Source organism: Lissotriton helveticus, chromosome 10 (genome assembly GCF_964261635.1).
Source record: "Lissotriton helveticus chromosome 10, aLisHel1.1, whole genome shotgun sequence".
Classification (NCBI taxonomy): domain Eukaryota; kingdom Metazoa; phylum Chordata; class Amphibia; order Caudata; family Salamandridae; genus Lissotriton; species Lissotriton helveticus.
Genome location: NC_136071.1, coordinates 831,776,067 through 831,799,442, shown reverse-complemented (window position 1 = coordinate 831,799,442; position 23,376 = coordinate 831,776,067). Strand labels below are relative to the sequence as shown.

The 23,376-nt window shown below is 48.2% G+C and overlaps 1 long non-coding RNA gene across 1 annotated transcript in view; it reads left to right on the top strand.

Annotated features, from left to right (window-relative positions):
• The window catches only part of LOC144784563 (uncharacterized), a 196,573-nt gene that overhangs the window by 156,897 nt on the left and 16,300 nt on the right, over positions 1-23,376 (top strand). Inside the window, exon 2 of the long non-coding RNA XR_013601677.1 lies at positions 7,111-7,227. This is a non-coding gene — a long non-coding RNA (uncharacterized LOC144784563). The remainder of the gene's footprint in view (positions 1-7,110; positions 7,228-23,376) is intronic.

Here is a 23,376-nt window from a genome sequence, read left to right as displayed (position 1 = left end):
AGATTACAACATTGAAGCTAATATATTCGCTACCCTCCACATCCTGTTGTTCGATTTTGCATGTGTAGAGTCAGAATTTTATAGCCATCCGGGAGTGCCAGAAGTACAGTTGCATTGAGTCCATCGTGAGCCATGTCTCTGTGAGGAAACAGATGTCTGGCTGATGATCTTCCAACATGACATAAATATCCTCATAATGTCTGACCATAGAGCGACAATTAAGAGAAATAATCACCAAATAATTTTCCTTCCTCATCCCCACGGACTTACCAGGGCCCCACCGCTCATTACTATGCAGCTCAACCAAGGAGGAAAACTTGCAATTCAAACAGCTGAATGGACCTTCACAAGGCACTTGACTCTGCATAGAGCATCCTAAACTGTCTTTTCGTAAGGCATGGATGAATTCAGCTGATAACACTGTTCTCTCTAGGGGAGAACCGGCAGCATCCCTAGCTCCTGGCGTCTGACAGGCGCGGACGGGCTTGCTTCTGGCGCGCCTCCGGCGCGCCATTGGTGCGCCCGCAGCGCGCGGGCGCTGCGCGCTTGCATCAGGCTCGGTTAAATAGTCTGAGCCTGGTAGCTAGAACGCCAACCTAATAGCCCCCAACACAAAAGAAGGACTTCTCGTGACTCTGAGCCTAATGGTCCCTGTGCAAAAAACGGGCAAAACAGTGCCCTTTGTCAATTTTAAAGTGCAAGTGTGACAGATTTAAAAACGAGGTCTAACATCCCACATTCACTTAAAATATTTCTTTCTCTAAGAGCAGTTAAAATCAATTTGAGCAACGATTATAGCAGCAACCATGTAGCAACAAATGCACACTGATGCAGTAGCGCGATATACCTCTAAGGTCCACGCGCTTGCATCGGACTCGGTTAAATAGTCTGAGCCTGGTAGCTAGAGCGCCAACCTAATAGCCCCCAACACAAAAGAAGGACTCCTCGTGAGTCTGAGCCTAATGGTCCCTGTGCAAAAAACGGGCAAAACAGTGCCCTTTGTCAATTTTAAAGTGCAAGTGTGACAGATTTAAAAACGAGGTCTAACATCCCACATTCACTTAAAATATTTCTTTCTCTAAGAGCATTAAAAATCAATTTTAGCAACGATTATAGCAGCAACCATGTAGCAGCAAATGCACACTGATGCAGTAGCGCGGTATACCTCTAAGGTCGTGCAAATCACATTGCAATTCACATTGCCCTTATATAGGCATTGAAATCCAGTCCCTATTTAGGCATAGCCCATGCTACCCAATTCACATTGCCTTTATATAGGCATTGAAATCCAGTCCTTATTTAGGCACAGCCCATGCTACCCAAATACAGGCATGGCTACTTCTATCTGTTTCATCTACATCACAACGATTTCTTGGAAAACCATACTCTTAAGCTGAAGGGACTTCCCCTAGCCTGGATATTGATTTCTCCAAGAAACTCATTATTATGCATGAACAACTATTCCTTAGGGGTTTATCCATGACGTTCATGTGCCCGACATTTGCGTCAATACTGGCATTCCTAAACACTTTCAAGGTATAAATATACCTTCACTTGCTATAGCAAAGCATGGTGTGGTCCGGTGCAGTTCAACTACCTACTTGCACGACGCAGCTCGCTACAGCAAGTGCCAAAGGGAGCCAACTCTCCAGCTGACGCACTGACCAGAAGCTGTCATCCTCTGCCGAGAATCCAGCTCCAGTGTTTCTGACTTCCCTTGCGGGGTGTTGGGAAATCAAATCCGTGAAAGAGATACCAACCTCTCTCATTCTAAGGTATGGAGCTGATTAGAACCTGGAGAAACCTTTGGCAATTCTTGGCAAAACTAAACGTATGCTAAAGACAAACACCTACTTCTTCCCTGGTACTAGACCTAGGTTAGGTACATTTGAGTAGGCGTATTTTAGAAGCACCAGTTGAGTATTTTAGCCCGTGTTCTTTATGTATGTATTTTTACATGTCATAGCAACAAGCAATGCTATTACAGTATTATTTTATATTACTGTTTACGCTGTACGCATTATACTTTGCATTCTGCCTAACAATTGTAGCAATTCACCTCTCTTGCATGAGAAATAAGACTGTTCAATAAACCCCTTTTTATTGAAACGCCCGTCTCTCTACTTCTATGCAACTCTGTAGAAATGAAGCATGCGCGATTGACTGAGTGAACTAGTTATCTATTGTTTCAACGACTCTGAAGATATGTTTCGATTCTTGGGGAAACAAAGTTGTTATGTTTATGCGGTTGTCAGAAACTAATCCCTTCTTGTGTTTTTGAGAAAGTTTCTAGTGACCTCTGAGCTAGCTGGCACTCACAATTAAGTTTAGTATACTCGATAGAGACATACTAACTTCAGTACTATGTCAAATCTATAGTGTATATTTTTCCAATGCGCAGAGCCTATTGGGAATATAGGAACTACACTACAGTACGATGAAAAGAATGGGATCAAGACTCCAAGGTGGGAAGAGGGTGATTTAGTACATCTCAAAAGGAGCATAAGAGACCCTCATAGCAAGAGTAAATACTACCCTCCATGTCGTGTTTTAAAGTGTAACAATAATGTGGTACTACTGGATAATGGACAGTTGTGGAGTTGTGATGAAATTGTTAAATGCAGCAGTGTTGGATCTCATGTAAAAAGGGAGGTGTGTTATAATCTCCTTTCCTCCCTACCTTTCTTTCCCATTTTCCCCCTTTGGTACATTACCCTCCTCCCCTCTCCCTCCTTCCCCTTAGGGCTCTCTCTTGGGAGCTCATCTTGGAATGTTGACCGTGCGCAGTGTAAACCATCTTGGAGAGCAGATGGTCAATAAAGAAGATCTCTACTTACCTTCCTGCTTCGTATCTTCTTTTCAACACATACCTATTCGGAAAACCATACAGCCACTGTCACATCCATTCAGACAATGCCAGAATCACTCACACAGTACTTATGTATCCACTAATAATAGAGGCACTTGCACACACAGTTACACAGCCAAACACTGACTAACACAGCCAGGTACTCATTCCATACAGCCATTTATATGCCCATTTAGACACCCTTACAGTCACTGACACACCCAGTCACATACTGAGACACCCAGTTCATTTTAGGAATCTGAGTAGTTTACCACTGTTAGCTAGTTGTAAAGTAGATGTGCTACTCGCCTAAACATGGTTTCATTGACTTATGCACAATCGGTTTATTTAATTGATCTGTAAGGCCCTAATAGAAAGCATTACCTATGCCCAGGGCCTGAAAATTAAATGTTAGTAGTGGGCTTGCAGCACCAATTGAGTCACTCATTCAAGTAGCCCTTTAAACCTGACTGAGGCCTGACACTACAGAGCCTGTATGTGCACGATATGGCCTTTCTGGAGGCTAAAAACATTCTGGACCCACTGCAACATGGCTTCCGGCTGCAGCACTGTACAGAATCATCTTTAGTTATTGCTACCGAGGAGATTTGAATGCAGATGGACAAAGGAGGGAGGTCTGCAGTGATACTGCTTGACCCCTCGGCCGCGTTTGATATGGTAAACCATCTAGTGAGTATCAACCGGCTAGAGAGGGTGGGGAGAAGGGGTGCAGCTTTGACCATCCTTAGCTCCTTCCTGTTAAACTGAGAACAGACCATTGTGTTTGGTGTACTAATTCCTTCTCGCTTCCCTGTGGGTTGCCTCAGGGATCATCATTATCCCCAACGCTATTAAACATCTATTTCACCCCCATGGCAAAACGTATTCAATCTTATGGTTTCTCTGACATATCCTATGCTCACGATATGCAGATTGTCATCTCAATTACATCTGATGTTGACGTAGTGGCCAAAGAATTTAACAACTGCCTGGCAAATATCATAATCTGGAAGCAGGAAAATTGCCTTAAGTTAAACACCAGGAAAACAGAGAGGATTCTCTTCTGGAACAACATCTCCTTCTTGAATAATTCTTGGTGGCCTGTTAATCTAAGTCCACTACCATATCCAGTTTAGAAAGTAAAAAATCTTGGGGTTATGCTTGATGGTCAAGTCTGTTTTTTGAAACAGATCAATCAGATCACATCTTCTTGTTTCTATCTCCTGAGGATACTTAAAAAGGTTTTTCCATTTATTCCATTTGAAATGCAAAAAATGGTAGTTGTTGCCCTCGTCCTATCCAAGATAGATTACTGCAATGCTCTATATTTGGGAATCCATAAACGTATTCAATCAAAGTTACAATCCCTGCAGAATGCTTTTAAAAATTACCCCATTTAGCCTCATTTCAAAAAGCATCCGAGACCTACATTGGTTGCCTGGTGGCGGAAAGGGTAAACATGGTACACAAAGCACTAAATGCAACTGGCCCTCAGTACTTTCAGAAGACCTTTTCATGGCTTGGTCCGACATGTCCTAAGATCATCTTCTGCAAAATTAGTAACCATTCTCAAAATAAAGAAGGCCAATTGGGGTGGCAGGAGGTGCTCCTACTTAGCATGCAAGCTCTGGAACTCTATGCTCCTAACATTGAGATATTTAACGGACAGGCTCCTTTTTAGGAAATCTTTAAAGACATGTCTTTTTGTCACCAGCTTTGAGTAAGTCTCCCTCTACGTCAGCTCAGCTCCAGGACGCTAGCACAAAGATGCCTCGGCAATCATTATCTCTGTAAAAACCTTACTTACTTACTTACTTACTTACTTCAATTTAAGTTAAAATCCGTGATGGCCTTATGGAGTTCATCTCTGAAGAGACGGTCCAATGTGAGATGCACCGGAAAGACCCAGCCCCGAAATCTGGACTTTGGGCGTGCCACTCCAGTACAATCTCCAACAGAGCATGGTCTGAATGTGCAATAGGATGGAACCGGGCAGCAGCAATAGTGTGTGTAATGATTGACTGAGAAAAATATAATTAAGCTGTGAATATGTGCGGTGGGAGTGGGAAAATTAGATATAGTATCAAGTTGTAGGGTGTGTGGTTATCCAGGCATCTATCAATCTTATGTGTAGGATTGCTTGTTTCAGTGCTTTAGAGAAGGTTCCATTTTTAAGTCTATAGGGGTGAGTGGTATCTAAGGTGGAGTCCCTGATTAGGGGCAAGTCTCCCATCAAAATGATTTCCCCCTCTGCAAATCCATCCAGGAGAGAAAGTAAGGAATTAATAAACTCAGCTTGTCCCATATTGGGTACGCATATTGAGGTCACTCTGCACATATGTCCCTTAATGTTCCCTTTGACCATCACTAGTCTCCTCTTCCTATCCATCTTCCTGCCTGTCATTTGGAACTTTAAAGAAGAGTGAAAGAGGAGGGCCACTCCTTTATGTTTAGTGGTGGCAAATGATTTGTATAATGGGGGTATGCTTTATTCCGTAGGCTGTGTTCATCACCACTCTTAAGGTGCGTCTCCTGGAGCGTTATGCTATTGAGTCTCTGATCCAGTATGCATTTCCAAAGTTTGTGACGTTTAGCCAGAGAGTTAAGGCCTTTGATATTCCAAGACAGTGTAGTTAACACAATGGATGTAGTGGAGTAAATGTAAGTCCTTGCTAAGCGTGAGCAGAAGAAGAAATTTGATTAATTTCTACTGGTTTCAGATTGATCTATTGTTCTAGACCTCCACCCCTGTCTCCACCGCCACCCCCAACCCACCCTTCCACGTCGTGTCCACTCACACAATAAGAATATAAACAATAGAATAATAAAACCAGGGAACCTGGTTTGCCAACAATAAATTAGAATTACAACAGACATGTTAAACTGAGGGGTGGAGGTCACAAATCGCTATGGTATTCTGTCAGATACTTTTAAAGTTCAGGGAAGTCTGGCAGCACAATGGCAGGCTGGTAAGGCAGTGGAGCTCCCATCAGTTAAGATGGCAGAGTTGTGCCCCAGTAGTTTCAACGAGCCAGTAGTACACTAATAACTTACTGATGCAGAACCCTAAAAAGTTTCCCATACGAAAGCAGGGACTCAGAATCAGGGGCAGCAGTCTGAGAGAGTCCGCCTTACAAAGTGTACTGGGTCGAGAGTACATCATTATCAGCTACGGCCAAGCTTTAAGTCCAATGTTTTCCTTGACAATTCCTTCTATACTGCAATCGCCACTGTCCTTTGCCATAGGTGCTTGAGGAACCCAAAGACGTTTCCCCCATCTCTCCATCTGATCCCTGACACTCAGGAATTGATATCCTCAATAAGACATTAATATAGAGAAAAATTGGATACATTATACACAGACCCACAAAGATCTGAGGCCTGAGACTTTCATGTAAAAGCTTGAAGTTAGAAACAGTTTTAGGCCCCAATAGAACACAGGCCTCTGCACAGAAATAACATGTTACCAAGGAAAATACGTTTAACTGAGCTTATTAGATCACATTGTTCTTTAAAATGTTAGGAGATAGCTTGCAGCCAGTAAGTTGAGCTACTGCATGAAACTTAGATCTTATCTCCCTCCAGACTCAGGAAACCAGTAGTGCTTAAGCGCAGAAGCTGCAAAATTAGGTTACCACAATTTCCATCTGCTCGAGGAACGAGCCAAAATGCACCAATCAAATAAGAGCCCACTTCCTCTGAAGCACTGCAGTTTCTTACACCTTTAGCTTGCCAAGTATATAGGAAGAAATACCAGGTTCACAACCTGCCACACCTAAATACCAGATAGCTGGTCACTCGCTTCTGCAGAAACCATAGCTTCGCACCAAACCTGCTAGATGGCTTGGTGAAAGAAACCACATACAAAAGGTCAGATAAGCTTTGCTAAACAGTGTTGAGAAGGACATAACCATGCACTGCGCAGTTAGATAAATATATCTTCGCTCCACTCAAATTCCGAGAACTGAAACCCACGTAGGGGGTTTCCACGCTCATCATAAGAGGCTAGGCCCACCTACATGTGTTTCTGTTTCCGAGAAATTGCTACATCTCCTGATGCTATCTTGTATGTATGTGAACATTGCTTTAGCCTTTTCCTTTGTGGTTTGGAAGAATAAATAGGGCTGCTTCTGAGCTAAAACTCCAGACATCAAGTTTCATCTCCTCAGAGGTGAACTGATCTCTCCTGTGGTGACTGATCTTCACAGCAGTATTGTAATAAATCCATATTATATTGTCAACTTGTTTTTCTTGTTCAACAGAGATTTTTCCCTCGAACATATTGGTGAGCCTGCCAGGACTTCCACTTCTTGTCACCGACTGCCACATCCAGGGTCCTGTGTGTACTCTTGGAATGATTCTGCACATTTAAAAAGAAGGTAAGAAGACACTGGTTTTTCAAAGTATTCTCATTTCTCTGGGACAGGTAGGACTCAGGAGTTGCCATTATTAAAGGTGAGAACAGTACAAACTTTGTCCCTTTTATTTTACAAGTAGCATTGTGACAGTAGAATATTGTATATGTTTTTATCTATATGTTGAGATATGTATGCATGATCGTGTATTGACACAATAGTAAAGGACCTCAGTGGTATGCCCGGAACATTTTAGAGGACCCGGTTAAAGGTAGTCAGAAGTGGTCAGGGGAAGAGTAGGACTTGAGGCTGGACAGCCAGCCTAAGTTCTGATGTTGTGGTAAATTATCAGGTGGAAGCTTGATGTTAAGCATAACTTCGTCCAGATTAGGATCTGAACACTCAAGACTTTTAAGTTTGGAAGTCACAGTTTGTAGTTGCAATCAGTAAAAAGTTATCCTCCCTGGGAGTCCGGGAGCAGCAACCAATAGTAGTAGTCTTTTGCCCTAGTATGTAGTTAGAGTAGATAAGTATGTCTATGTAAATGTGAAGAGAAGTGATCAGAGATTAATGTCATGTTGTAGTTTTATGGTGTTTATGTTAATTAGCTTGGATTTTTTTATTTTGGGAGAAATATTGTAGAATTCTAGAAAATGGTTTATTTAGACAAATGTCTCATTGGTACACAGGTAGTCAATCACAACTGGTCCCTGAATTAATTGTCCATCTTTATAACAGTGAGGTTGTAGGTTTTTCTAATGGCACTGATCACAGGAGACTATCAATACCAGTACCACCTAATAATCCCTTAATGAGAGACATCCTTGTTAGCCTAGGAATTGACACCACATCACCTTTAGGTCTAAGGACAACATACATTGATGTAATAACATTAGATACTTTAGAAGATTAGATAAGTGTTTCAAAGAATTAATTGGAAACTTTTTAGAACATCCTACAGGAACATAGATGAATATCTTGAGGGCATACAGACAGTCATTTTTTGACAATCTCTTATCGCAAGACTCAGTAGATTATACTGCAGTATAAAAATATGTAATTTATAGGGTTCTCCTGCACATCGCTTGTGCCATGCTTGTGAAATCTATTGTTTTTAATATAAACTTAAAAGGGACTTACATCCCACCCTCTCTCTTTCCTGGCTTTTTATTGGTTCCTGTGCTTGTCACTTACTTTTCCTACATTTCTATTGGGTGTAGTATATTTTCCAGCATTTACCAATGCTTGTTCCTAGTCTGCTTCTCTTATTAGTGTCCCATTGCTGAAATACTGTCAACATCCGTTTTGGTGGAACTATGTTTTCACAAAGTTTTGCCTCTATCTGCTTTTTCGTCTTGCATCAGATTTATATAGTGCAACTTGGGAGAGATTAAGTGATTTGCCCGGAATCACATGATATTGCGCCACCGAGACTTGAACGGGGATCCCCAGCTCTCAGTCAGCAGCTCTGGCTGCTTCGTCACATCCTGTCACTCCCGTATGGCTTGTCAGGGAGCTCTTTCCTTCATTCCGTGCTACTAATGCTTTTCATGGAACATACACTCACTGTACAGAGAGAATGGGGCGAAAGGTGGAAAAAATACGATAACAATCAAGTCATAAATTTGATTACCGACTGTTTACATTTCCAGCTGGACTCTACAAGTCCTACAAGAGGCATTTCCTGGGAGAAAATCTTTTCTATAGTTTTCTTTTTTAAACTAACATTTTATGTGCACGTCGGCAACATTTGCTTTGAGCGGGGTGAGTGAAAGCGTGACTTTCCTCAATAAAAATGACTTCTGACCCGCACAGTACAGTTCTCTGGTGCTGGTTCACTAAATGGCCGCATCTTTGTACGAAATGGTCTTCTTCAAAGTTGATTGCAAACCACACTGTTGCGTGCAGAAATGGGATTTGGGAGGGAGAAAAGGGGGGCAAGCAGCCCCGACAACCATTTGTGTGTGTAAAAGGCCGCTTTATTGAAACAGGTGCACATCACACTTTATTAAAACTGGCCATTTGCCTTACAAAACTAAAACCTCTCTAAACATCGAATTACCTGACCCCCTTTACATTTCCTCCCCTCACCCCTACGATCCCCACATGATAAAAAACCCTTACCCTGCAACATAAGATATATATCTTCCAATACATTACAAAATACACAATCTTATCACATACATTATAACTCCAACCCTCCCAAGACCTACAATCCATGTTTGCCTGCACTGTAACTAACTACCCTCTAATGTAAACTTCCAAACTGCTTAACCTTTCCCCGCTCCTGTTCACCAACTCCCCAAACTTAACGATAAACTACAAAACTCCAGCCAAACTTGGCCAACTTTAAAAACAACTCCACTAGCACCTGTTCCAAGCGACAACATTACATAACATCCCCCCTATGCACCTGTTCCAAACAAAGACCCCATGCCAAAAAACCCTCCTGCAAAAAAGCCTCCCCCAAAACCTTAAGCCCAGGGAGGGTGGGCGGGGCCTAAAAAACGCCTAACTACAGCGCTCCCAGCCACCAGGTCACCAGTTCCTAAAATGGTGGCTGGGAAATGCTGACCCCCATAAATACTCCTTGGGCTACCTAATTGAACTTGGGCTGCCTTTGGGCTATTTCCCAGGCAGCCCAAAGCAGCGAAATGGCCGCTCTCTGCTCGCCACCCCTCCCCCTCCCAAATCCGCCCTGGGGCAGACCTCGTGGGCTCGGCTGCCCCCCAAACCCCCCTTGGGAGGGAGGAAAAGGGGGCAAGCAGCACCGACAACCATTTGTGTGTGTAAAAGGCTGCTTTATTGAAACAGGTGCACATCACACTTTATTAAAACTGGCCATTTGCCTTACAATACTAAAACCTCTCTAAACATCGAATTACCTGACCCCCTTTACATTTCCTCCCCCCACCCCTACGATCCCCACATGATAAAAAAAAACCACCCTGCAACATACAATATATAACTTCCAATACATTACATAATACACAATCTTATTACATACATTATAACTCCAACCCTCCCAAGACCTACAATCCTATTTGCCGTCCTGCAACTGTAACTAACTACCCTCTAATGTAAACTTCCAAACTGCTAAACCTTTCCCCGCTCCTGTTCACCAACTCCCCAAACTTAACGATAAACTACCAAACTCCAGCCAAACTTGGCCAACTTCAAAAACAACTCCGCCTAGGCCTTGTTGTGGCCAAGAGGGATCTGGCGAGGGCCTGGAAGAGTGACCGCGCCCCCCCGCTTAACGCTTGGAAGGCGGGCTTAGACTTCCTCATGGGGCTGGAAAAGCCAGTGTTTGAAGCCAGGGGCTGCCCTCGGAAACATTACAAGATCTGGAAGCGGTGGGCGGACTATAGAGACCTGACATTGGATCCTCCCGCAGACACGGATGATGCTCTGTCCGATGATTGAGACCTCGGGGCCAGGAAAGTTCCAAGACACCTAGTGTGTTTCCTCTTGTATACTGCAGCTGATTGTGATCACGTGCATCGGGTTAGGGTGGGATAAGGGGTGGGTAGTTGGGACTGTTGCAGTTGTGGGGGGGATAATGGGGCGGGTAGGGGTTAGTCAAAGGTTTGAGCCATACGTATATTCTGCTGTAATTTGCGTATTGACGTGCTCTCCTGCTCTTGGAGAGCTGTACACTTGATTTGCTTGAACTTCTAATAAATACGGTTTTGAAAAAAAACTCCGCCACCCAGGAAAAGGTGGAAGGGTAGGTGTTTACACCGTCTCCTCCTTTTCCTGCCCCCACCCCGTCCCGGTAACCAGAACCTTGGTACACAGCCCCCACGCATGCCTCACTCCCGCCTCACACCCAACAACCTGGACAGAACCTCCCGTAGCTCTAACAAATAAAGGTCCATGCCCATGCGAGAAAGGTGAACCCCATCACCCCGAAACAATTCTGGTGCATCGTACCTGATGTCCCGATGCCAGATGCGTGAAAACCCCAAGTGCCTATAAAAGCGCACCATCTCGACATTTATCTTCCGTCTGGCCTTATCCACCGCCTGAGGCTTCACTGCACCTCTCCAGACCCTCCGCGGGACCAACTCGGTCCAAACCACAGTACACCCTGACCACCTCCTTCAAAACTCATCCTAATCCCTTTTCATGGCCCTCATCAAGACCAAACCCGTTTCTTGCACCATGTCATTCTCCCCCAAGTGGAGAACCAACACGTCAGGACACCGACCTGCCGCCATCGGATTATTTAGCGTACCCAACAGTTCCTTCCACCTCATACCCCCTCTCCCAAACCAATGAATCTTAAACAGGGCGGGGTTAAACCCCAAATTTCCCCAAAATAACTATCCTGTGCTTGCACCTGGGCCCGCCTCACAAAGGAGTGGCCCACAATCCACACCAACATGTCACGAGCGAGGGGGCCAGCCACAGAACCTGAAACGAGAAACAAGGGTAAATATATAGGTCACAAAAACAACCACGCTTTCAATGAGCCTCCTCGCTGCGCACGTACCGCTAGTAACAATTAGATGACCACCGCCCCAAGCGCATAATGTCCCCTCGCCCCCACCCCCACCTGTGCGCTTCCGACGCTGCGCCAATGCGAAATGAATGCATGCCATAATTTCTCCCATCCATCCCCAGCAAATCCAATGCTTTCCGCAACACGGCCAACAGCTAGGACCCTGTCGCCCCCCGCCCATCGGCGTGCCGAAATACTAACCCCTCTGCCACCTCACTCGTCTGCAACTGCAGGGCCCACATTACCAGGCACACGTCCCCCACTGCATCCTTCCCCAATGCTACCCACCTGCCCACACTCCTTTGGTCTGTCTTAGACTTTCGCACCTCCTCCCTTCAAAACTGGACCTCCGACCACCGTAGCACCACACCGGCTCTCGCTCCCAGCAACTCAGACACCCGAAAAGCCCCCGCAAACATCCACGCCATTAAGGTAGCGAACAGGCAAGTCTCCTTCCCATCCCTGCAAACCAAAGGCAAAGCCCCTACTACCCTCCCCAACAGTGCCCACGACAAGGGTAGCCGAACCTTATCTGACCTCCCACACTCCCGGACCCAACCTTCCAGCATCCTCAACCCGAGCTCGCCTGCGGACGGTGCCTATCCCCACAAAAGTTTGCCCATGAAGGCAATCCCCACCAGCTTGCCCGCTATCGTAACCCGCGATAGTCCTTTGTCGATCAATGACAATATAAACTGTACCACATCTTCTTGTCTCTCCTGTCCCTGAGCCCGCCAACGTGCCCCGGATGCCACAAATTCCCCCCATGCAGACACATACGTTGTCCTCGCCGACTCCGCCAATGATCCTAGAGCCAGCTGCAAAATCCTGTGTTGCCTACGTACCACAGCTGTGGAGGCATGCATGTCAGGTCCCGATCCGTGTCCTTGGCTAGCCCATGGAATCTCCCCCACTGCGAACGAGACAAAGCATCCGCTATGTCATTATTGATCCCAGGAACATGCACTGTGCGAAAAGCAATTTCATGGCACAGGCAACCCAACACAAACACTCGCAGCAATTTCAGCACCTGCTCATCCCTGGCGGACTGGCGATTCACCACCTGCACCACCGCCATGTTGTCCACATGAAAGGTCACACATCTGTGGGCCAAAACCTCCCCCGTCAGCGAGGCCACCACCACCAGAGGGAAAAGCTCCAGGAACTCGATGCTCCTTCCACCCCCCGCCCACTCCGGGGGCCACTTCTCGGCACACCATTTCCCCTGCCAGTAGAGCCCGAAACCATCGCTCCCCGCAGCGTCCCAAAAAATCTGGACATCCCAGACCAGGTCCTCCCCTCTCTGTGAGGGGACCCCGTTAAAGTGCTGCAGGATAAACTGCCATATCAGCAAGTCCTCGCGAACGCCCGCGGACAACTGCACATGGTGATGTGGGGGCCTCTGCCCTGCCAAGGCCCTGCCTAACCTCCTACAGAACGTCCGCCCGACGCGCACCACTCTGCAACCAAAATTGAGGTTCCCCATCAGCACCTGGATCTCCAAAACCGTTACTTTGTGCTTTGCCACCATAACCTCCAGCAGGCCCAACTTCTGCTGCTTCTTCTCCACTGGGCCTCCATAAACACCGAGTCCAGCTCTATGCCCAAGAATGACAGCGCCGTGCCTGGCCCCACTGTCTTATCCGGTGCCAATGGCACCCCAAGGTCCTCCATAATCTCCTGAAACCTGTCCAGCGCAACCTGGCAGTCCGTGGAGTCTGGGGCCCCGACCAAGAAAAAGTCATCCAGGTAGTGCGTAACTCTTTGGTGACCCGTCCGTTCCATGAAAAACGATTGCAGGAACGTACTAAAACACTCAAAAAGCACGCAAGACATCGAGCAGCACATTGGCAATGCCTTGTCCATGTACCAGTGGCCGTTAAACTGGATCCCCAGTAGACCCCAATCGTCTGGGTGGACTAGAAGCAGCCGGAAAGCCGACTTGACGTCGCACTTTGCCATGTTCGCTGGTGCGCCCACAGCCACCACCAGGGCCATGGCAGCGTCAACCGACAAGTAAGACACCGTGGGCTCCCACTCATCAATGTAATCGTTAACCGAGCCACCTTCAGGCCATGACAAATGTTGGATCAGGCGAAACTGCCCGCCTCCTTCTTGGGCACCACCCCAATGGGGGACACAATCAAATCCTCCAACGGCCAGTCCTCAAAGGGTGCCGCCATGCGGCCCTCACTGACTTCCTTATCCAATTTGCCCTGCACCACCTCCGGGTGCTCACTGGCAGACCTCAAATTGTCAGCCCATCTCTGCAGCCGAGGCCCCTCGTAGCCCAAATGAAATCCTTCCAAAAATCCGGTCCATAACCGATCCGCGGCCCCCCTGTCCGGGTAATCCTGCAGGGCCGCTGGCAAACGAGTATGAGCCCTTTGGCCCAGACCCTTTACCTCCTCTACCACCTCCAGATTGCTGGGTGCACCACGACCGCACACCCCCAGCCTGCCCTTGTTGCCCACCTTGGTGCTGCCCCGAGGCACCCCAACATCGACCCACGGGGTGGCCATATTTACAGCAATCGGAGCATTCGTGTTTAAATCGGCAATGTTCCCTAGAGCACGCCCACTTATTGTAGTCCCAACAGGACCCCACCAACCAGGGCTGATTTTTGGACCCTGCCCCCACCCCTCCGCGGGTGGGGTGGCCCTGAAAGGGCTGGTAAATAATGGGCAACCTGCTGGCCGTAAATATGGTCTTGCCCGACCCCGCCAGCCCCATGGTATGCTGCCATTAATCAGCATCCAACTCGCCCCGTTTCGGCTCGGGGTCCCTGGCCATCCGTGCCCTGAACTCCTCGTCGTACTGAGCCTATTCATACCCACCATCCCCCGTGATCTGCGCTTTGCTAATGACGTCCATGTACTTAAACAGGGATACTGAACGCTCAGGAAATTTTTCACAATAGACGCTGGCAAAATTTAAAACGCTGCCGTCCAATTTTCTATAGTGAGAGGAACCCTCAGCCTCTTCTGGAGTTCATATTCCTCCTCCTTGGAACCCTCCTTCGCCCTCATTTCATGGTGCAAAAGCTTCAGCAACTCAACATACTCCCCCTTCCATATCCGCTCCTTAGTGGACAGCATCAAATGCGCACCCAGCGGCTTTGTTACCCCAATGTATGGGAGCCGCTTAATCTTTACCTCTTTGCTCTCCGGCTTCGCTGCACCCACTGTATCCACCTCACTCGCGGCCCCCCACCCATACCAGCGCTGCCAGTGCCTTCCGGCCCTGGAACCAAGGACCCAACGCCTGCCTTCTTGTGGCCCCCTCAACACCTTCCCACCAGGACCCACCACTGCATCATCCGGCCCGACACCTTTGTCCACCACATACTTCCCCTTACATAGCCAATCCCCCCCTTCCCCCACCTTCCCTCCACCCCATCCCCACCAAGTGCGCCGCACCCGTTCGATTACCTGCCGCAAAGGAGTCCGCACGCCGGTCCTCACCCTTCCGATCGAGGGACGCTGTCCTTTCCCAATAAGATGTCCGGAATGTCCTTTCTTTCGTGCCCCGTGACACCTGCAAAAAACTACCAACACCGTTACTGGACCCCATACCGCCCTCGCCATCCCTCAACTCCCCTTCTTCCAAACTGTCCCCATCGTCAATCAACTGCACCCCACCAAACACATAACTCCGGCCGGCACCGTGCCGGAGACCGGAACCACCTCCTGAACCCCTCTTAAGTCAGTAAAAGCATCCGAACCAGTGCTCCTCTTCCATCGGTGCACCCCAAGCCATAGCGGCCCTGTGGGTGGAGGGGTCGGCGAACCCGTTACGGGCCTTCTTGGGCCGGCTGCAACGGGATCCCCCGCCGGTGCCGGGCACACCGCGGGAGGCTCAGCCCTACCTTTGCCTTGGCATCGAGGGGCCGTCCCTAGCCCTGCCAAGTCAGGAACCCCGCGACACGCGTCCTTCTGCAAAACTAAAAGTAGGTCTGGTGTGCTGGGTCCCTCTAACTGAGCCTCACCACCACCTCCACAACGCCCCCCACCCCCCGCCTGACTGCCGCCACCCTAACATCTCTCCGACCCCCGCCTTACTCCTGTCCTCCTCGTCACTCCAAACCAACCCCCCTACCCCCGCATCTGAGAAAACCTCCCCCACCCCCTCCCTTCAAACCCCTGAACAACCCCCCTGCCACGACAGCCCGCCACCTCCTCGCTGCGAAGCCCCTTACCCCAACCACTCCTGACGCTGTACGCACCCCTCCTCCCAGGTGTCGAACACATCCAGCCCCTCTCACTGTCCCCAAACTCTAACAGCAAAGGAGACATTTCCCCACCCGTCTCCTGTCCCCCCGTCCCCTGGACCCCTCTCCCCCCAGACCCCTCCCCTGTGCCCCCCAAAATCTCCCCTGAACTCCTCCATCCCCCCATCCCCTAGTGCCCCACAATGGACAGTTCCCGCGCCCCCTTGGAGGACCACCCTGGCCCCCTGCCTCCCCCTGTGTCCTGCTTGCACCTTAACCATCCTGGGGGGATGGGCTCTGTCACGCCCCCCGCGCCCACCTGTCTTTGCCCTGTCCAGCCTCCCCCTTCCCCCTCCCCCCACGCGGCTTGCCTACCTCCCTTCCTGACGACCCACTGGCTCCAAAGCTGCTGCCCCCGTGCTACCGGGGCGGCCAGACGCAATCTTTTACTGCTGCGGGGGTGTGTCCCTCTCCCCGCGCCCCGCCGCATGCTTCATACCAGCTCTTGGGCTTCCAGCCACCCGCTCGTAGCCCCGAGCTGACCACTTTCACGCTCCACATCCTGCCCCGCCTCCCCGCTCGGCCGCACCCGAAGTACCAGGGCGGTCTTCTCCCATTCTCACGGGCGGCAGGGAGCCGCTGGCAGTGCTCCCCCGCTGCTCCCCCACATCACGCACCATGCGACTTTGGGCCCCTCCCGCCTCCACCCCATGCAAAGACGATGGCGGGGAGCCGCCGGCAGCGCTCCCCCGCCGCTCCAAGCTACCGCCCATACCCCCATCTCTTACTGCCCCCGGCTCCACACGCAGGGCCACGCTCCCAGCCTCAGCACGACGTTGAGCCCTTACCTGGCTACGCGCCGCCTTCCATTGCGGAGAACAAGCCATAACGGCCGCCGCCACCCCAGCGGAAGCACGCCTCACAGGGCGCGCTCGTCCCTAGGGGCCAACAAGTAAATCCATCCGCCCTGCTTCGCTAAGCAGGCGGGTGGCTTCAAGCACCCTAAAATATTTGTTGGCCATTACTAAACCTCCTCAAATAGCGACACAAACACTACCACCAAAACCTGTCACAGGCCTAAAAAACACCTAACTACACCGCTCCCAGCCACCTGGTCACCAGTACCTAAAATGGTGGTTGGGAAACGCTGACCCCCCATAAATACCCCTTGGGCTAACTACTTGAACTTGGGCTGCCTTCGGGCTATTCCCAGGCAACCCAAAGCAGCGAAATGGCCGCTCTCTGCTCGCCCCACCTCCCAAATCCGCCCGGGGGCAGACCTTGCGGGCTCGGCTGCTCCCCAAACCCCCCTTACTTTAGCTTTTGGGATGTTTAGCGGCTTAACAAGTGTAGTGACCAAGGTATTTTCAATGATTGGGTCTGTTATGGCCATTGCCCACCACCATATCAGCATATTTTAGCCTAATATAGTGATATTTAGCCCTGTTTCTGACTTTACCTTGTTTTATGGCAGTGCTGACTATTGCCTTTGACATGCTTTCATGTTATCTTGCTTTGCAATTCATATCATCACATAGCTGTTTCTGACTTCATCTTGCTTAATGGCAGGGCTTGCCTATTGGCTTAGGCATGATCTTATGCCTTCTTGGATACTAATTTTGGCTCTTTGCAGGAGTAGAGGCCTATGCTTGAGCAACTCCATATTCTAAACTGCAGCCATCTTCTGAGCCTCTTTAGGTGAGAGTTTATATTTTAGTTTCCATGTGTTGTTCACCAGCAGTGAATCAGAGAGGACCGGTTCTTATCAGAGGAATGTGCTCACTCGAAGCCGGAGTCATAGCAAAACGCTTGGCCAGCTGCTTGTTGTGCTCTTTTGGTCCAAGGTGGTACAGGAATCAGGTGCGAACTGTAGGCGGAGTTTGCTAGAAACTTCGATGGAGAGCTGCATTCTATATTAGAGAAAGGGGGTCCGAGAGAGGGAGATGCTGGTCTGGTGGGTTTGGCGGTCTGGTGATACATCACGGTGCAGACGTGCAGTCGTGTTTGTGGAACAGAGAGTCCTGACCGAACCAGGGAGGGAAAGAGAGTCAGACCCTTCTTCAGATGCAAGATGCCTAAGATTATGGTGAGGTGTTCCATGTATACCTATTGTAGCTAACTATTGCTATTGTGAAGAATGTCTACTGTGATCTTTAGTTATTTCTTTCTTTTGTCGTTCTATCATTGTGTAATAAAGAACCCCCAGAGCATATCATTTGTTTGTATTCCTTGTGAGGGAAGGTCTGGCCCCTTTTTCACCAAGTGCTCACGGAGGGATGGGTAAGTTCCCCTCCAACGGGTAGTTGTTGATACGGGAGGGAAATTGACTCCCAGCAGGGATGTCTAAATTCTAATTATTCTATCCAATGCATTGCTAGGAGGAGCATGCGCTGTGCACCCTCTTGGATGGGGAGGTGTTGTGATTTGCTGCGTACCCTCTCAGATGGGGAGGTGTTGTGACTTGTTGTTATTTGCGAGCTCCTCGGCAATGGTCTTATATGTTGTTAGTGTTTATTCCTTTCTTGGGTAAGTATTGTGAAATGTGGTGTCTTTCTGGATCCTGAGAAAGGATGTGGTAAGTAATGGCCTGGTCACCGACATAAGCACCAAAATATACAGAAAAGCAGGTCATTACAACAGGTAATACCTTAAAACTATTACTCTATGCAATTCACCTATGGTAAGGTTTTATCAAGGCGCATGTCCTTGCCTCACGTTATGACCCTACGTTTGTATATCTAATCACGATATTACCGCATCATGCTTACTGCAAGTGGTCAGCGTGCCAGCTTCATATTATAATACATCACGGCCTTACCTCATTTTGGACCTTTCCAATTCAGTAACGTTTATTGATTGTTCTCTGTTTGATTACACGTTCATAATGAATGGTTAATATACTGGATCGTTTTTTGGTTGCTCTGCTAACATGTCTACAACACTTACATACCCTTCACCTACTCTCAGACACTTTCGAGAGAAGGGCGGTGCACCAAAAGACGATATTCAAAGAACTTCCAACGTCTCCAATCATTGAATTCTTTATTATTTCAATCTTTAAAAAACCTCAGCCAATGCGTTTCGTTCAAATGGAACTTCGTCAGGGTTCGGTGATCACTTGAGGTTCAATACATGATGCCCCAGATCAAATATAATGAACGTATTTCTGGTCTACTCTTGCGTTCACATATGAACTAAAGAGGTACTGTGGTTTGAGTTCAATTCAAGACAACCAAAAAGGCTGTAGTGCTTGGTTCAACCCGTGGTCCTCCGAGGGCAGTAATAAACCCTCAATCAAAAAGTAGAATAGGTGACAGCACTGAGAGGCTGTAGTTCGTCTTCAACGAAAGAGGGAGCATATATAACCCCCAACCGTATTGGCCAGGATGGCCCACCAGTCGAGTGGCAGTTCGTCCTTATCGTGAAGACGCAAACCGCCACATAGGGAACTCGAAACTGCTTACCCTGTACACTCACCCACCATTTACTCTGCACAGTCACCCTGACATTGTGCTGGCAGTCAGACACTGCTCACCCACCACTCACACAGTGCAGACTCTGCACTCACACACCATTGACATACCTCTCACCCAGCACTCATGTTTTTCTCATCCTCCACCCATATTTCTCACCCTGAGTTCAAACAACTCATCCTGCACTTACACTATTGACATTCCTCTCACCCTACACTTGCACACCTTTTACATTGTACAGAGAAACATCTTTCACCCTATTTTCATTCTGTACTGCAAACATGAAAACACACCAATCACCATGCATTGAGGCGCTTTCACCCTGCACTCAGACATTTATCAACCTTCATTCATGCACCACTCACCCTTTCTCCCTGCACTCATACACTGCTCCCACACCTCTTAATTTATCATTAATCCTATAGGCAAAACCTAATGCATATACCAATGCTTGTGAGATTGCAATCACATTTTAACATAAATATAAAAATAAAATGAAATATTTGTTTCACATTTCTAAATGTGTAGAGAGTCTAAGACGTTAGCTGGTTACCGCAGTCTCCCCCAGCTCAACTGATGCCTTGGGATCCCCCTCGGGATGGCATCCTGGTACAGACCATGCCCCTCTCCTGGAACCAACCTAGCCTTGAGACGGCGTTTTGGGTACCTCAGGACACAGTCTACTCCCACTCCTTCTCCTCTGAGACAGAGTTTGGGACCTTACACCCCTCCCACTACTCTGGGACCTATCTGTGCCACCTCAACCCTCTCCTACCTCACTTAGTTGGGCAAAACCTGAGCCACATCCTTCAGGATCTCCTCAGATGTTTCTTCAGACCCTCTGGATCCCACCAAAATGTCTGCCTCTAGTGTGAGCTCCCTGGGGTCAGAGAATTCCCACTCCGCCAGGTGTTGGAATAGCTCTGGAAAACAGGGACTTAAAATATGATCTCCAACAATTGAATCACACAGGCCCAAACCGATATTAATCAAGCTACCCTTTGCCTCACCATCCAGTGCCTCGCACAAGTACTCCACATCACATCATGAGATTGGCAAGATAGTGTCTGATTGTCTCTGTCACTCAACCCACACTCTTCTGGGCACTCTTCACACTCACATACCAGGACTTCTACCGTAGGGGAACTCCTCTCCCAGTATCTCTCATCTAGAGTCAGTAGAGTGTCCCTTCCACCACTAGGAATATGATCCCCTGTGCCAGTTCCCCACTCCACTTCAGGGACACTGCGCCCCACTGGAGCTACTTCATAAACCTGAACCCCCTAGTGTATGTCAACCCCCTCCTTCAAGTCAGACGCCACATCTCTGGGTGTGCGTACTTTTCCCTCAGCAATGAAAACACCTTTTTGCTGCCACCATCTGAGCTGGACTCCACCACCATACAAGCCAAGCTCACTTCCTGAGATACACACATTTCTTTTTCTTGGGCTAAGGCCTTCTTTGTCTCAGCCCTCTTGAGCTCCTCGACAAGCTAACTCAGCCTCGGCTCACAAGCCAGAAGCCATTCATCTTTCTCTGTTTCTCCCTCACTTTCAGAGACGTCCTCCTCCTTCTCAGACTCGTCTGGTAGTGTTAGCCTCCAGCCGAGTAGCTTTTAACGAAATAGGGCTGCCTCTAGATCCTCCCTGGACCTTCGCTTCACAGGCAGTCCCCATTTCTTGCAGAACACGCGTAGCTACTTCATCGTAAAGATGAACATGTGCCAGAAGTCTAGTTCCATTTTTTTCAAGACTTCACAGGTGCAACAACCAACCAGAGTCTCAGTATCAAAAAAACTTCCAGGAGCACACCAGAAAACAGAAAAAGACAGTATGTGGTTGCGTAATGATCTGCACTATTCTAGTAGTGTACACCAATCACTGTATGTAGGGCACCAATGCAAGTCCAGATCCTCACCGCCGACCACCAATGTTAAAAATGGGGGTCTCTTGTTGGCAATGGTTCCCATCTTTCTCCAAACAGGGACCCTTCTTCCTAGTCAGGGTAAGGGGGATACATTTCTAAAACAACCCCTGCTCACCCCCTTGGTACCTTGGCAGAAGCAGACAGGCTTATCTCAGAGGCAGTGTGAAAAGCATTTCTGCACACATACAGTAATACAGTGAACATACTGCAAATGGACACTACACCAGTTTAGAAGAATAAGTAATCTTCATCTAAACTAAACAAGACCAAAACAACGAAAATCCACAACACTGTAATCAAAATATGGCTTTTAAAAGGTAGGAACAGTTCTGTCCATGGCAAATTTTTGATGCAACACTTTCAACACAAAGTACCTTGGAGGTGTCAAAATCAAGAACAAAAACAGCTGCAGGGAAGGTGATGTGTTGGTTCCTTACGCACAGGGAAGGTGATGCGTCGGTTCCTTTTCGCCACGGAGGGGAGGTGATGGGTCATTTCATTATTGAAGGGGAGGTGATGCATTGTTTTTTTACTGTGCATGGAGGTGATACGTCGGTTTCTTACTGCGGCCCCAGCGCTGATGTAGACTTGGTACCCCGATGTGATGCATGACAATCGGGGATGCATTGGTTCTTGATGTGGCAGCGGCAACAGCGCTGCGTTCGTTTCTTCAGCCGCGGTCCCACAGTGCATTGGTTCTTAAAGCCGCACAGCAGGGCCTGTGTCAGAATTGGTGCGGTGATCTCAGACTCCATAGATCAGTGCACTTGATGCGGCCTGCAGCGATTTTTCCAGCCACGGGCAGGCAATCAGTCAGTTTATTCAGCAGCATGATGACGATGCATGGAAATTTTCCTCGCACTGTGGCGATGCATTGGAAACAGGTGTGGATACATTGTGCTTCTCTTAGTTGCGTTGCTTTTTCAGCTCCCAACAGCAGGAACAACCTCCAGAGGCCCAGAACAGCAGCAGGCACTTCTTGGCACGTCAAAACTCCCAGCAAGGAAGTTCAAGGGAGCTGGGGGTTAAGTCTTTGTATCCCTGAGACTTCAAAACATACCTACTTTAAGCCCTTTGAGATCTGCCTCAAGCAGGAGACACAGCACATAGCAAAGTCCTTGTCCTTTCCCTGTCAGAAACAGCCACTGCAGGCCAACCCCAGACTGCACACAGCAAAGGGGCAATACTTCTCCTCAGTTTCTCTAGCTCTTCTCCTGGCAAAGGTTCCTCTTGAATTCCAGAAGTATTTTAAAGCTCAGGGGTCTGGGCCCCACTTTTTAAAGCAAAAATTAATTTGTTCACTGGTGTCAGAACCAAAACCAGTTCTGTCCTCTCTGGTACAGAAGCCTGGCAGGAGGTGGAGACAGCATTGTCCAAGGCAGACCAGGCCTATATAGGTGTGAATGAAATCTCCTCCCCCTACTCTGAATGCAGCCCAGATCTGTTCAGCCCAGCCCTGACTTATTCAGGAAAGGCAGAACACACATCAACCCCCCCCAGTGGCTGTCTTAGAGAAGGCACATTCCCAGCTCCTGTCACTCTAAAGCCAGACAGTCAATCCACAAACCAGCAGAGGAACACACGATGGATAAGTAAGAAAATACCCACAATTATTTTTAAGTGGTATTTTCAAACACACTAAACTCAAACTTTCTATCTTGTCCCAATGGGAAGTTATATTTATAGGATGTTATAAATAAACTCCCATTCTATCCTATAGGACAGATAGCCTTTCAATAGTGAAAAACAAAATATACTGTATTTCGCTATCAGGACGAACATGTCCTACTTTTCACATACACTGCACCCTGCCTATGGGGCTACCTTGAGTCTACCTTAGGGGTGTCTTACATGTAAGAAAAGGAAAGGTTAGGGCCTGGCACGTGGGTGCACTTGCCAGGTCAACATGTCAGTACCAACCTGTGCACAGACACTGCAGTGGCAGGTCTGAGTTACATTTACAGGTTGCTCATGTGGGTGACACAATCAGTGCTGCAGGCCCACTAACAGTAGCTGATTTACAGGCCCTGGGCACATACAGTGCACTGTACTAGGGA